The sequence below is a fragment of the Curcuma longa genome, chromosome 15, assembly GCF_044706935.1.
Source record: "Curcuma longa cultivar G26 ecotype Majalengka, Jawa Barat chromosome 15, ITB_CL_G26_1.1, whole genome shotgun sequence".
NCBI classification, from domain to species: domain Eukaryota; kingdom Viridiplantae; phylum Streptophyta; class Magnoliopsida; order Zingiberales; family Zingiberaceae; genus Curcuma; species Curcuma longa.
Genome location: NC_133875.1, coordinates 337,858 through 352,317, shown reverse-complemented (window position 1 = coordinate 352,317; position 14,460 = coordinate 337,858).

The window sequence follows — 14,460 nt, the reverse complement described above, 5'->3', positions numbered from 1 at the left end:
GAATTAGGGAAGAGCTATTTCCTTGTGACAAGGAACCCTAGGAGAGTCATTTTAAAGAGCTTTTTGAGATTCAATCCACCATCGTGCTTGGAGATCCTCCCGAAGACAACGACGACCACACGACTAAGCATTCTCTTCTCTCATTCTCCTTGATTTTAAGTTGTAAAATGTATTCTTTGATATCTTCATGTTGTAACTCCATCTCCATGGAGTAGTATTCTTAATTCTATGAAGAGGGAGTAGCTCGATGTATTGTTGACACTTATCTTGTGTTATTTCATCTTATTTCTATCGTATGATGTGTTTGGTTTATGATCCGACTTTAGTATGTATCCATGGTTATGACAGTAGAGTGCATCTTCTTATCCCACAAGATGTGGAGATAGACTGAGAAGTGAACCCAATTCTCTGACTCCTAAAGTTTGAGACATAAGAGATTATTCATGAAATTAGTTCAAAACTTCTCGATGTTATATTTGAGAGGTGTCCTAAGATAATCGTCTTAGATATTATATTATTTATTAGATAAATAAAATTACTATTTAAGTATACATTTTCTATATATTTGATTTGATCTTAAGCTCAATTACTAATGTCCATAATACAATGCATAACACGAGAGAAATTAATTGTGATTGAATCATAATTAGTGGATATATCTACATGTGAAATTATGTACATATTAAAATATTTCTTAATCGATGAATTGATGAAACTCCATCGATTCTATAAGACTAACATATGTTAGACTCCTTGATTTTACCAAGCAACTGATCCTCAGTAGTTGGAAACATTGAGATGTTAAGAGTTAACATATGGATGTTAGTTAAGGGTAACTAGTTCATTGGAAGTGACTTGCTATGAGATTTCATGTGATTTTATGAATAACTATGAAGATCTCATTGCATCTTGAGTGCAAGTTTCCTTCGACTTGAGGTATTCAAATTATCTTAGTCATAGAGACTTATACTTGATATCTTAAGCAAGGGTCTCTACGGAGGTGTGGACCTGGGATAATTGGGTATAAGCCGAAGTGCTCGAAGGTGTTTGAGTAGACAACAGAGCCACTTCTTTAATTAGAAGACATATACCCTATGACCACTTGTTAGGATTGTTAGTCATAAATCTTTGGCCAAAGCAATGACACGTCAAGAGGATAGTCCTCTTGGATAGTTGTTTTGTAACTTGAATCCGCAGGATAAGGACTACAACTTAGGCTAGGTGTGACATAGTCAGCCTAGTGGGAACTGAGACATATACCATGTCCTAAAATAAGTAGGTATAAATGGTGAAAGAAACAGAGGCATGATCAACCGTAGTTGCTGAAGGGTTTAGAAGTGGTTATGGAATCAACTGTGATTTTCTGGTTAATTAGGGGTCATGATGTACTACTAGGCGCTACTCATGATCGATCCATAATTAATGGTTAATTATGGACAACCAATATAAACTAGGAACCTATAAGGTCACATGTACTATGAGTTTTCTTCAACAGACATAAAACGAGTTTGAGAATTATATTCTCAATCGAGTGAGATTGAGTCTAGTTGAACTAGACGAATGATAAATATGAAAGATATTTTATCAGAAAGGATGTGCAGATGGGCCACATCTTTTAAAGATAAAGTGGGCTCTCTTTGATTTAATTAGAAACTAAATTGGGTTGGTTTTAATTAAAGGTGGTTTGATTTTGAACCAACCCAGTTTGGTTGTGAACCAAACTTGAGGCTAAAAGATAGGACTTTAGTTTAACAGATTTTGTTAATTTTTCTTAACAAAATTTATCTATTAAACACTTATAAATATAAGTCTTATGAAGAGTTAATTATAGAGATTAAAATCTAATTGTTAGGTTTTAAATCCAACACAAACTCCTCCTTTCCTTAGCCTTGCCACCGCCCAACACAAGACCCCATCTTGTGTTTGCCGTCACCCCTTCTCCATTGTTGGCTTGTTGCTGCCAACCAAATGGGCTCTTCTTCCTATCCTCCAACCAAGGATCTCTCATAGGATCAGCAACCTCTCAAAGGCAGGCCATTTCGAAGCCAAAGGAGGCTACAAGCGGCGGTGGAAGCAAGGAACATGAGGAGAAGCAACGATTGCTTCTCCATCGAAAGGTATCACTTCTTCCTTTCGATTTGATTTTTGTTTTGGGGCAATTGTTGTCACTAGAACATCCACATCATATAGGTTCACTATCTCTTCTTGACAACAAACCATATCACCTTCGAATGGTGGCATGATCTCCTCCGTTCAATCTGACTCATATCGACGAGTTGCTTTGAGCCGTCAGATACGGAATTGAACCATAGGTCCTCTCTCGGATTGTTTGTTTCCTCCTTCAACTAGTATTGAAGCGAAGATATGACACATGACTTAGAGAAGTCATCTTGAGGAGATCTTGATGTGGATACGAGTAGAGGCAACCTTGTTCAAGGTTGCTAATTGATGTCATTTTCGCTCCGCATCATTTAAAAGGTATAAAGTAGTTTATGTCTTATTTATGACTATGTTTGTATGCACGTGTTTTCTTGGATGGGTTTTTGTATAGTTAGTGATAAAATTATTTATTACTCTTCTGCTGCTATGATTTGTAAATTAAAAATTTTAAATTACTCATGTAAAAATTCAACAGTGGTATCAGAGTTATTGCGTGTTCAACATTGATAGTAGATCATTGTTTGACGTGTTATGGGTTGTTTAAAATTATATTTTAAAAATATTAGTATATTTTGGATAAGAAAATTATTTCCTAATGTAATATAAAATTTTTTCATATTTTGAAAAATTTTTAAATTTATTTGAAAATCTAATTCTGGAAATTATTTCCTAATATGATTAGGATAAATTAATTTTTTGAGCTTATTTGCTAATTAAATTGAAAATTTTTAGATTTAGAATTTTTTATAATATATATTTATAATTATATTTGAAAATTATTTCCTAATTTAATAAAAGAATTATGATTTATGAAATTAAATTTTTAATATATATGTACTCAAAATTAATTTAGAGTAACGAATAACAAAACTCTTGCCATAATGTCTGTTATGTAATATGCATGATTAATATGATTAATGTATGCTATATTTAAATGCCATGATTATGGCATATAGAAGCATGTAAATAGTTTTTCTATGTGGCATGTAGTTGATGAGACCTAATAGGAAAGCCCTTGTGTAAATTTTAAAGCTTACACCTTCCAATAATATGGTCGAGAATTAGAGTTTAATTATAAGTATGGGTTATTAGACTCTCTTCAAGCTCAACTTATAATTAAATATGTTCGGGCCATTGAGATATGATCTCATGATTAATGGGTCAACTTTAACTTGAAGCATTGATTTATTGGACTCTCTCCAAGGTCAATGTGGATAAGAGTGAAGTTGGGTAATATACATATGATATATATATTTAATGAGTTAACAACTCCATATTTATACAAATATCAATTAGTTGATATCATAATATAATAGTTATATATATAAATGTGATATATAATTGATATACTTGATACCTACCTTAGAAATAAGAATGATTTATTAGACTCTCTCCAAAGTTGTTCTTATCTATAGTGGATATCAACTCACTTAGAGAAAACCTACTATCTACCAAATTCAAAGTGAGGGCTCTTGAATTTGATAAGCAAGTGGAACTCCCTTTTATGTATATAAATTATTTGCATTGCATAATCAAATTTATCTTTCTTATGTATGCTCAATTGTGTATTTCTAGGTTAATAGAATCAGCATGACTTCTTTGAATTTGCGCTTGATTTTGGACACCAATAAATTAACTGGATAGAAAATCTTGGACTGACTTCAAAATCTGAGAATTGTTCTTAAGGTTGAGAAGATAGCTTATGTCCTGGATGAGCTTCTTTCCCCGAGATTGCTTGATGATGCAACACCAAACCAACTGTTGGCCCATCAGAACCATACGACTAATTCTGAGCTTGCTAGTTGCATCATGCTAGCCTCAATGTCCCCTAAGCTGCAAGAACAACATGAGCATATGGATGCTTATATCATTGTTTACCATCTTCATGAGTTGTTTGATGAGCAAGCTAGATCTGAAAGGTTTGAGATCACCAAGCTTCTCTTTCGCTCAAAGATGCAGGAGTGGTCATATGTAGTATAATTTGTACTAAAGATGAATGACTTCGTTGAGCGATTGGGATCACTTGGATTTATCATGGATCATGAATTAAGTATTGACTTAATTCTACATAGTTTGCCTGATAGCTATTCGTAGTTTGTGATGAACTATTAGATGAACCATCTTGAATCCATGATTCCAGAGCTGATCAACATGCTCAAGATAGTGGAGCCATCTGTTAAGAAAGAACAGAAAGCTATGATGATGATTGACACTTCGAAGAAAGGTTCTAAGAAGAGAAAATCAAAAGATCAAGCTAAGGGAAAGAAAAAGGCCAAGAAAGAAGGGTTGACACCAAAAGGAGTATGTCACCATTGTGGCAAGGTGGGACACTAGCGAAGAAATTACAAGATTTATCTTGAATCCGTGAAGAAGAAGGCATCAATGCCCCATCTACTTCAGGTATCTTCGTTATTGATTGTCATACTATTTCCTCTGACATTTGGGTATTGGATACTGGGTGTGGCTCACATATATGTAATGACATACAAGGGCTAAGGATAGTAGAAGACTCATCAAGGGAGATTCAAATTTATGAGTTGGCAATGGAGCAAATGTTACAGCCAAAGCCATTGGAATGTATCTGTTGAAACTCCCTAGTGGACTTGTCTTAAAACTGGATAATTGTTATTATGTTCATTCTTTAATAAAGAATATTATTTTTATTTTTTATTTAAATAAAAAATATTTTCATTTGACTTTTAATAAAAATTATTATTATATAACTTTGAATGAAGTTCTTTATGGAATCAGAATATTATGCAATGGTATCTACATGTTAGATATATCTAATGACATATTCAATATCGAACTGAGCAACAAGCATGCTCGAAGAGATGATCAATTAACTTACTACATGTGGCATTGTCACTTTGGCAATATAAGTAAGAAACACATGTCCGAGTTACACAAGTGTGTAATTCTGGATACATTTGAATTGGATTCATATGATACATGTGATTCATACTTAAAAGGCAAGATGTCTAAGTTACCTTTTAAGGAAAAAGGTGAACAAGAGATTGACATTTTGGCTCTTTTACATACCGATGTATGTGGACTCATGTTGACTCATACACGAGGAGGTTATAACTATTTCATCACCTTCATCGATGATCACTCATGATATGAGTATGTGTATCCATTGAGATATAAGTCTGAAACCTTTGAAAAGTTTAAAGAATTTAGATATGAAGTAGAGAAATAACTTGGTAAAAGTATTAAAATACTTCGATCCAATCGATGTGGTGAATACTTAAGCCAAGAGTTTCAAGATTATCTCAGGGACAATGGAATATTATCTCAATGGACTCCGCCTTATACACCACAACATAATGAGGTGTCAGAAAGGGTGAAATCGAATCTTGTTAGACATGGTTAGGTCAATGATAAATCATGCGAGTCTTTCTAAATTCTTTTGGGGTTATGCACTCGAGACAGCGGTTTACTTGCTAAATAGAGTTCCGACTAAGGCAATCTCTGCCACTCCATATGAGATATGGAATGATAAAAATCCTTATTTATCTTATTTGAAGAAATGAGGTTGTCATGCTTATATGAAGAGAATTGTATTAGATAAAATTGATGCTAAGTTTGATAAGTGCCTATTTATTAGATACTCTAAGAAAACTAGGGGATACTAATTCTTTCATCCCTTAGAACAAAAGGTATTTGTTTCGAGGCATGATGTATTCCTAGAGAAAGTGTTTCTTTTATAGGAAAATAGTGGGAGTGAGATTGAGCTAAGGGTAGTTCAAGAAACTCTAATAGACACACAAGAGACATCTAATATAGACCCACTGCCTGTTATTCATACGGATGAGATAATGGACTAACCTGTGAATACACCACCACTTCGAAGATTTAGTAGGACACGTCTAATTCCCAAGAGATATAGATTTCTCATAAATAAATTGAGAGATGTACTGCTCATTGAGGATGAGGAGCCTATTAGTTACGAAGAAGTTCTGAAAAGTTCAGAAAGGGACTCATGGTTAAAAGTCATGAAATCGAAAAATGGATTCCATGTACGAAAATAAAGTTTGGAACTTGGTGGACCCACCCAAAGGGATAACTCCTATATGGTGCAAATGGGTTTTAAGAAGAAAATCGATATGGATGGTAATTTGATTACCCATAAAGTAAGACTGGTGGTAAAATACTATCGTCAAAAATATGGTATTGATCATGATAAGACATTTTTACCAGTGGTTATGCTTAAGTCCATTCGGATACTCCTAGTCATAGTGGCTCATTATGATTATGAGATATGGTAGATGAATGTGAAAATAGTGTTCCTTAATAAAAATCTGTCTGAGAATGTATGATACAACCTAAAGGTTTCATATCTGTTGATAAAAATAAAATATGCAAGCTTCAATTATCTATTTATAAACTGAAGCAAGCATCGAGTTGAAATATTCATTTTGATGAGGTAACCAAAGAGTTTGATTTGTCACAAAATCCAAATAAACCCTAGGAGTACATGAAGGTTAGTGGAAGTGCGGTCGTATTTCTAGTATTATATATGGATGACATATTACTTATAGGAAAGAATGTGTCAGTTCTATAGTCTGTCAAAGGTTTGTTGTTAAAAATATTCTCCATGAAAAATATAAGAGAAGCAACCTATATTCTTGGATTAAGATCTATAGAAATAGATTGAAAATGTTGCTTAGTCTTTCGTAGTCTATATACATCGATAAAGAATAAAGCAGTTTAGCATGGAAGAATCCAAAAGGTTTCATTTGCATAAGGCATGAGATTCACCTTTCGAAATCTATGTGTCGGCATACACAAGACGAGAGGATTCATATGAGCCAGATCCCATATGCCTCAGCAACAGGATCAATCATGTATGCTATGTTATGTACTAGGTCTGATGTATCATATGCTTTGAGTGTCACGAACAGATACCAGTTAGATCTAGAATCAGATCATTTGGTGATTGTCAAGACAATCCTTAAGTACTTAAGAAGAACTAAGAATTCGTTCTTGGTTTATAGAGTGGGTGATATGATTGTACGTGGCTATACTGATGCCAATTTTTAAACGGACAAGGATGATTCCAAATAGCAGTTTAGATATGTATTCACACTAAATAAAAGCGTAATAAGTTAGAAGAGTTTCAAGTAAGAAACCATTATTACCACTGAGGCATAATACATTGCCGCTTCGGAAGCAACAAAGGAAGCGGTTTAGATCAAGAAGTTTATTAGTGAACTTGATGTGGTTCCGTGCATTGTTGAAGTAATACCAATTTACTATGATAATAATGGTGCCATTACTCAGGCGAAGAAACCAAGGTCTCATCAACGATTCAAACATGTACTCCACCATTATCACTTGATCAGGGAGATCATTGGTAGAAAAGAAATACAAATTGAGAAAATTTCCACCGAAAGAAATCTAGCAGATCCCTTAACGAAGCCTCTACCTCAAAGAAAGTTTGAGAGTCATGTAGAGTCCAATGGTATTTGATACCATGGCAATTGGCATTAGACCAAGTGGGAGTATGTTATATTTGAGAGGTGTCGTAAGGTAATCGCCTTAGATATTATTGTTGGGAATCCTATGCGATAAAAATAAAATAAATCACAGCGGAAATAGGATCCCTCGAGCGATCCATGCGAAAAACTCATACAAATTAAAACTAAAAAAATCTATCTAATAGATTTCACCTTTGATGCGTGCCCTTCGCTTATCCCGCTCGTCCAAAGGTCGTCGGATCTCTAGCACGTTCAAGTGTCCGTGCCTCTATGTGTATCCACACGAACACTCACTTTTAGAGAAAGGTGGTTGTGCTAGCAACCTTTGTGGATTTTGGCCAAGTGGGGGAAGAGGAATTTCGTGCACAATGAGGGAAGGACGAAGAAAAATGAACCACTCAAGAGTTTTGCAAGAGAAAACTCTTTTATACTCATGCCATGAATACCAAGGATTTTTAGGCTTTTGGTATTCCTTATCAATGCATGATTAATCCTATTAATCAAGCATGATAACTCTCATGCATGTAACCTCCTCCTCTTTATTGCATGATTAATCCACATTAATCATGCATGATGAATCAAAATCCAATTTGGCTTGATTTGAGTCTAACTCAAATTCAACTCATGCATGATAACTTTTATGCATGTAACTTCCTCTTCTTAATTGCATGATTAATCCACATTAATCATGCATGATGAATCAAAATTCATCTTGGTTTAATTTGAGTCTAACTCAAATTCAACCAACTTGAGTCTAACTCAAGTCTAGGCCATCCAATGAGCTTAATTGTTCTTTTAGTCAAACTAAAATGAATCCATCTCCAAATAGAGTGTTATTTGTGTGTGACCCAATAGGTTCTTGTAACGTTGGCAATATTTCTAAAACTCATTTTAGAAACATAAGCAATGAGCGGCATCTAGCAATGCATCATTGCTACCCAAGTGACAAGAATGTCGAGATCCGACATAACCTCCATGACTATGATAATGTATGATTATGTCCTTCTATCCTCGATATCTAGATTGATCAATGAGGCATAGACCGTGTCATCCTCTTATCAATCTTTATGTTTCTTGATTCCTAAGTAGACTCATTCAAGCAAATGAGCTCAATATCTCATATTGACTCATTTGAGCATGACCATGCATTTCGTGGTCCTACTCTATCAAGAGGTCGTAAGATATCACTCCCGTTATATGGGAGGGATAGATCTCATTTACATCACTCACATCCCTCCGCATAATTTATTACGTAGCCAGTAATCACCTTTATAGTCCACCCTGTTACGGGTGACGTTTGACGATACCAAAGTACATAACTCCTTATGTAGGGAACCGTAGTGACTTCAGGTCTAAGGACTATCCATACCAATAGTCACATGAGAAAGTTTATGACACTCATATAACGATCCATGAAACTTTCTCATGGCGGGTCAATTCAGTATACATTCTCTAATGTATACCCATGTGTCAACTCGATATCCCATATCCATGACTTGTGAGATCAAGTCATCCAGTTGACCTACATGCTAGTCTCAGCGCATTAACATCGTCCCTGAATATTAATGCTTGACTAGGAATGATTAAGAGTAGTGTTCTCTATATCATCTCACTATCGATTCAAACAATTGATATGATATAGATTAGAACTAGCTACCCAAGGACATTATTATACTTAGTTATTTGACACTAATATAAAGTAAGTATAATAACCAAAAAACTATGCCTTTATTAATAATAGAATATGATACAAAAAGTCCTTAGTCAATCATCACATAATTGGCTCTAGGGCTTCTACTAACAATTATGTTATTGGATAAATAAAATTATTATTTGGGTATACATTCTCTATGTATTTGATTTGATCTTAAACAGTATGTGAGAAATTGTGATTAGATACAATTAGTAGGTATCTCTATATGCATAATTTTATACATATTGAAATATTACCTAGTTGATGAATTGACGAAATTAGACATTGTCATTTTTGCGAGACTAGCATATGTTAGACTCCTTGGTTTTGCCAAGTAGCCAATCCTCATTGGCTGGAAATATTGGATGTTGAGAGTTAACATATGGATGCTGGTTAAAGGCAACTAGTTTATTGGGAGTGATTTGCCATGAGATTTTATATAGTTCTACGAATACCTATAAAGATCTCATTGCAACTCGAGTGCAAGTTTTCTTTGACTCAAGGTATTCAAGTCATCTTGGTCATGAAGACTTATACTTTGACATCTCAAGTAAGCATCTCTACGAAGGTGTAGATCTGGGATGATTGGGTATAAGTCAAAGTGCCCGAAGATGTTTGAGTAGCCAATAAAAGATTAACTACTCATTTAATTAGGAGATGTATATCCTATGACCACTTATCATGATTGTTACTCACAAATCTTTGACTAAAGTAATAACATGTCAAGAGGATGATCCTCTTGGATAGTTATTTTGAGTAACTTGAATCCATAGATAAGAAATTATAGTTTGGGCTAGATGTGATGTAGTCAACCTAGTAAGAACTGCCACATAGACTATGTCCTGAACTAAGCGACTATAAGATAGTGAAAGGAACAGAGCCATGATCAACCGTAGCTGTTGAAGGGTTCAGAAGTAGTTTTGAAATCAACTATGATTTTTCAGTAATTGGAGGTCATGATGTACTACTTGGTGTCACTTATGATCGATCCGTAATTAATGATTAATTATGGATGACCAATATAAACTGAAAACCTATAAGGTCACATGCACTATGAGTTTTCTCCAAGAGACATAAAATAAGTTTGAGAATTGGATTCCCAGATCAAGAGAGATTAAGTCTAGTTGGATTAGACCAACGACAAATATGAAAGATATTTTGACTAAAAGGATGATTTGGTTTTAATTAAAGGTGGTTTGGTTTTGAACTAACCCGGTCCAAACTTGGTAAAAGATAGGAGTTTGATTTAACAGATTTTGTTAATTTTTCTTAACAAAATCTATATGTTAAGCACCTATAAATATAACTCTTATGAAGAGTTATTTACAGAGATTAGAAATCTAATTGTTAGGTTTTAAATCCAACACAAACTCCTCCCTCCTAGCTTTGTCGCCGCCCAACACAAGCCATCTTGTGTTTGTTGCTGCCCCTTCTCCATTGTTGCTTCTTACTGCCGGCCAAAGGGGCTCTTCTTCCTCTCCTATAGCCAAGGATCTCTCCTAGGATCAGCCCTCCCAAGGGTCAGCCATTCCGGAGCCAAAGGAGGCTACAAAGGGTGGTGGAAGCAAGGAACATGAGGAGAAGCAACGGTTGCTGCTCCATCGAAAGGTATCACTTTTTTTTTTTGATTTGGTTTTTGTTTTGAGGCAATTATTTCCGCTATAACATCCACATCATATAGGTTCACTACCCCCTTTTTACAGCGAACCATACGACCTTCGAACGGTGATGCTATCCTCTCCGTTCAATCTAATTCGTATCGCCGGGTTGCTTCAAGCCGTCGGATACGGAATTGGATCGTAGGTCATCTCTCGGATTGCTTGTCTCTCCCTTCGACTAGTATCAAAGCGGAGATACGACACATGACTTAGAGAAGTCATCTGATCTTAGCCTGGATGTCGGGATCGTCCCGGTGCAAAGCGTGTGTTTACACGTTTCACAAACGTATGCAGTGAAAATAAAATAATAATTAAGCTAATTATTACAATACACGCATGTATAGATAGGAAATAGCAAGTACAAAATATGGCAGGAATTTATTTTTTTTCTAAATAATAAATTATTCTATTTATACCTGACGTATAACACTATGCAGAAAGGGCATTAATCGAGCAGTCATCGTCGAAGTCCCGCCTCTACTGGTGATCCACGCCAAGTAATCTTCAGGATGGTTTCCAAAGCCTCAAGTCATGTCATGGTCTTCGGTACTAGCCATTGAGCAGTAACAGTCGATACGAGAACAAATCCTAATATCGAAAACACGCAACAACACATGTCGTAATCGTTTCTGGGGCTTTCTAACTATTGTCAAGAATCAAATTTTTGAAAAAAAGGGAAACAAGGATCGGAACACTTTCCAAAGAATAGGAAAATCACTGTAGGCACACGATGTTATGACAACAAAACCTAACAACTACCCAATCTCTCGGAAGTCGCAACTTCTTCGGCCAGCAAAGGGTTCATCGGCACCTCCTCCGGCGAACAATTCGGCGGCAGCAAAGGGGTTGAGCGGAGACTCTGGAGGTAAAACCCTAATTCCATCTAGCTATCTGGCGGCGATGGATCAGGGTGGCGAAACAAGGCGGCGGCAGAATAGGGCAACGGCGGCAATGAGAACAACGAACACCAGAAAGGAGAGGAGGAACTCACCATGGGGATTCCTTATTTTATGGTGGAGACGATCTCTGTTGATCGGCTGAGGGCAGAAGGCTACCAACTGGGCATCAACGGTAGTGGTAGAATAGGTAGAGAGGAGAAGGGAAAATTAGGGTTTGTTGGTGCACATTTCCTTTCCTTTAAAGCTTCTTTTAAAGCCTCCTTTTGTGAGGTTTTCGTTGGCGAACGCGGAATCGTGAAGAAATCGCGATTGTCGTCTGTTGATTCTGACAAAGTCACGAGCTACCAAGATGAAGTCACGATCATGAGTCACGGGTGCGTATGGGCGATTCGGGCGCGGGCTGAACCAAAAGGGATCCTAATTGAACCAGATCGATTTTTAGGGTTATTATAGCAAATTGATTTAATCTTGATTCACTTGGTTCCATAATCAAATGACCTCCGATTTAACCCAAACCAATTTTGTTCAATTCATCTTCACAAGATGAATCTTCTCATCTATTCTATTTTGCCAAAATAATTTCCATTATAAACTAAACTAAGTTGTTTCAATTTGGTTCAATAACAAAACCACCTTCGATTTGAATCAAATCAGATTTTCCTTTTGTTTGGTCCAACCAAACAAATATTCTCTTGAACTAAGAATCAAATTCTCAAACTTATTTTAAGTTCTTCAAAAAATTATAGTGCATGTGACCCAATAGGTTCCTGATTATGTTGGTCGTCGGTAATTAACCATTAATTACGGAACGATTATGAGTGACACCTAGTAGTACATCATGATTTCCAATTAATTGAGAAATCAACGATTGATTCCAAAATAATTTTCTAAACCTTTTAGCAGCTTTAATAAATGTGTCTCGTTCCTTTCATCATCTTATACCCGATTGGCTTAGGATATGATATATATGTGTCAGTCCCTGTTAGTAATAGCCGTAGAGCTAATTATGTGATGATTAACTAAGGACTTTGTATCGTATTCTATTATTAATAAAGGTAAGAGTTTTTAGTTATTATACTTACTTTATGTTTGTGCCAAATAACTAAGTATAATAATGTCATTGGGTAGCTAGTTCTAATCTACATCATATCGATTGTTTGAATCGATAGTGAGATGATGTAGAGAACACTACTTTTAATTATTCCTAGTCAAACATTAATATTCAAAGATAATATTAATACATTGAGACTAACATATACGTCAACTGGATGACTTGATTTCATAAGTCATGGATATGAGATATCGAGTTGACACATGAGTATATATTAGAGAATGTATACTGAATTGACCCGCAATGAGAAAGTTTTATGGATCGTTATGTGAGTGTCATAAACTTCACATGTGACTATTGGTATAAATAGTCCTTTGACCTGAAGTCACTATGGTTCCCTACATAAGAAGTTATGTACTTTGGTGTCATCAAATGTCACCCATAACAGGGTGGACTATAAAGGTGATTATTGGGTATGTAACTGTTGGAAACTAGAATCTTGTTCCGTTCAATTCTTGCCAGACAAAAATTTTTTGGAGACAGAATCTTTCCAAGCAACCAATGTCTTCGATCAGACATGTGTTTGATTTATCAAGCAAGTTCAGAAATCAAAACACACTTGATCGAAGCATATGATCTTGCCTCTTGTGTTGATATTCAGGATCCATACAAAGAAAATAATTTACGCAACGGAATAAATAAATTGTACCTTTCTTCTTGAGATTGTATAGGAGATGTTCTTTACCCGAAGACCTCTTGATCTTCTGCTGTATTCCTCTCCTCTTCTTGGACGTTGTGTGGGCAACGATCTTCCAAGATAACTCCACCCAAATTTCTTCTTTTCCTCTCTTCTAATCCGATGGCAAGAATAGGGAAGTAAGCCTTCTTCTTCTTTCTCTTTTTCTCCTTCTTTCTCTTCTTCTTTTTTTTCTCTCTTGGCCGCCGACCCTAGCAAGGAGGGAAGCCCCTTGTGTGCCGGCCCTAGCAAGGAAAGGAAGGGAAGGCTTGGGCGAACAAAGGAGGAAGGAAGAGGGGGAAAGGGCGCCAACCCTAGCAAAACAAGGGGGATAGAAAATTGTTTGCCGCCGGCCCTAGCAAGGTTTTGGAGGAGAAGAGAATTGTGTTGCTTCCCTCTCCCTATCCTTCCCTTTTATAGCTTTGCCATCATAGAATTTTTAGGAAAAAAATAACTGAATTTTTATAATTTTATTGTATAACAAAATTTATATAATTTTGTTGGATAACAAAATTTCTTTATTAAATTTTGTTGAATAACAAAATTTAATAAAATTTTGTTACATAACAAAATTTATATAATTTTGTTGGATAACAAAATTAATATAATTCTACTTAGAATTAATTTGAATTCTATTAACTAAATTCTTAATGGAATTCTAACAGAATTCTTAACAGAATCTTAACCGAATTCAACTGAATTCCTAACAGAATTCTTAATAGAATTCTAACATAATTAAGAGAATCTCATTGGTGGATATGAGACTTTATCCAAAGGCTA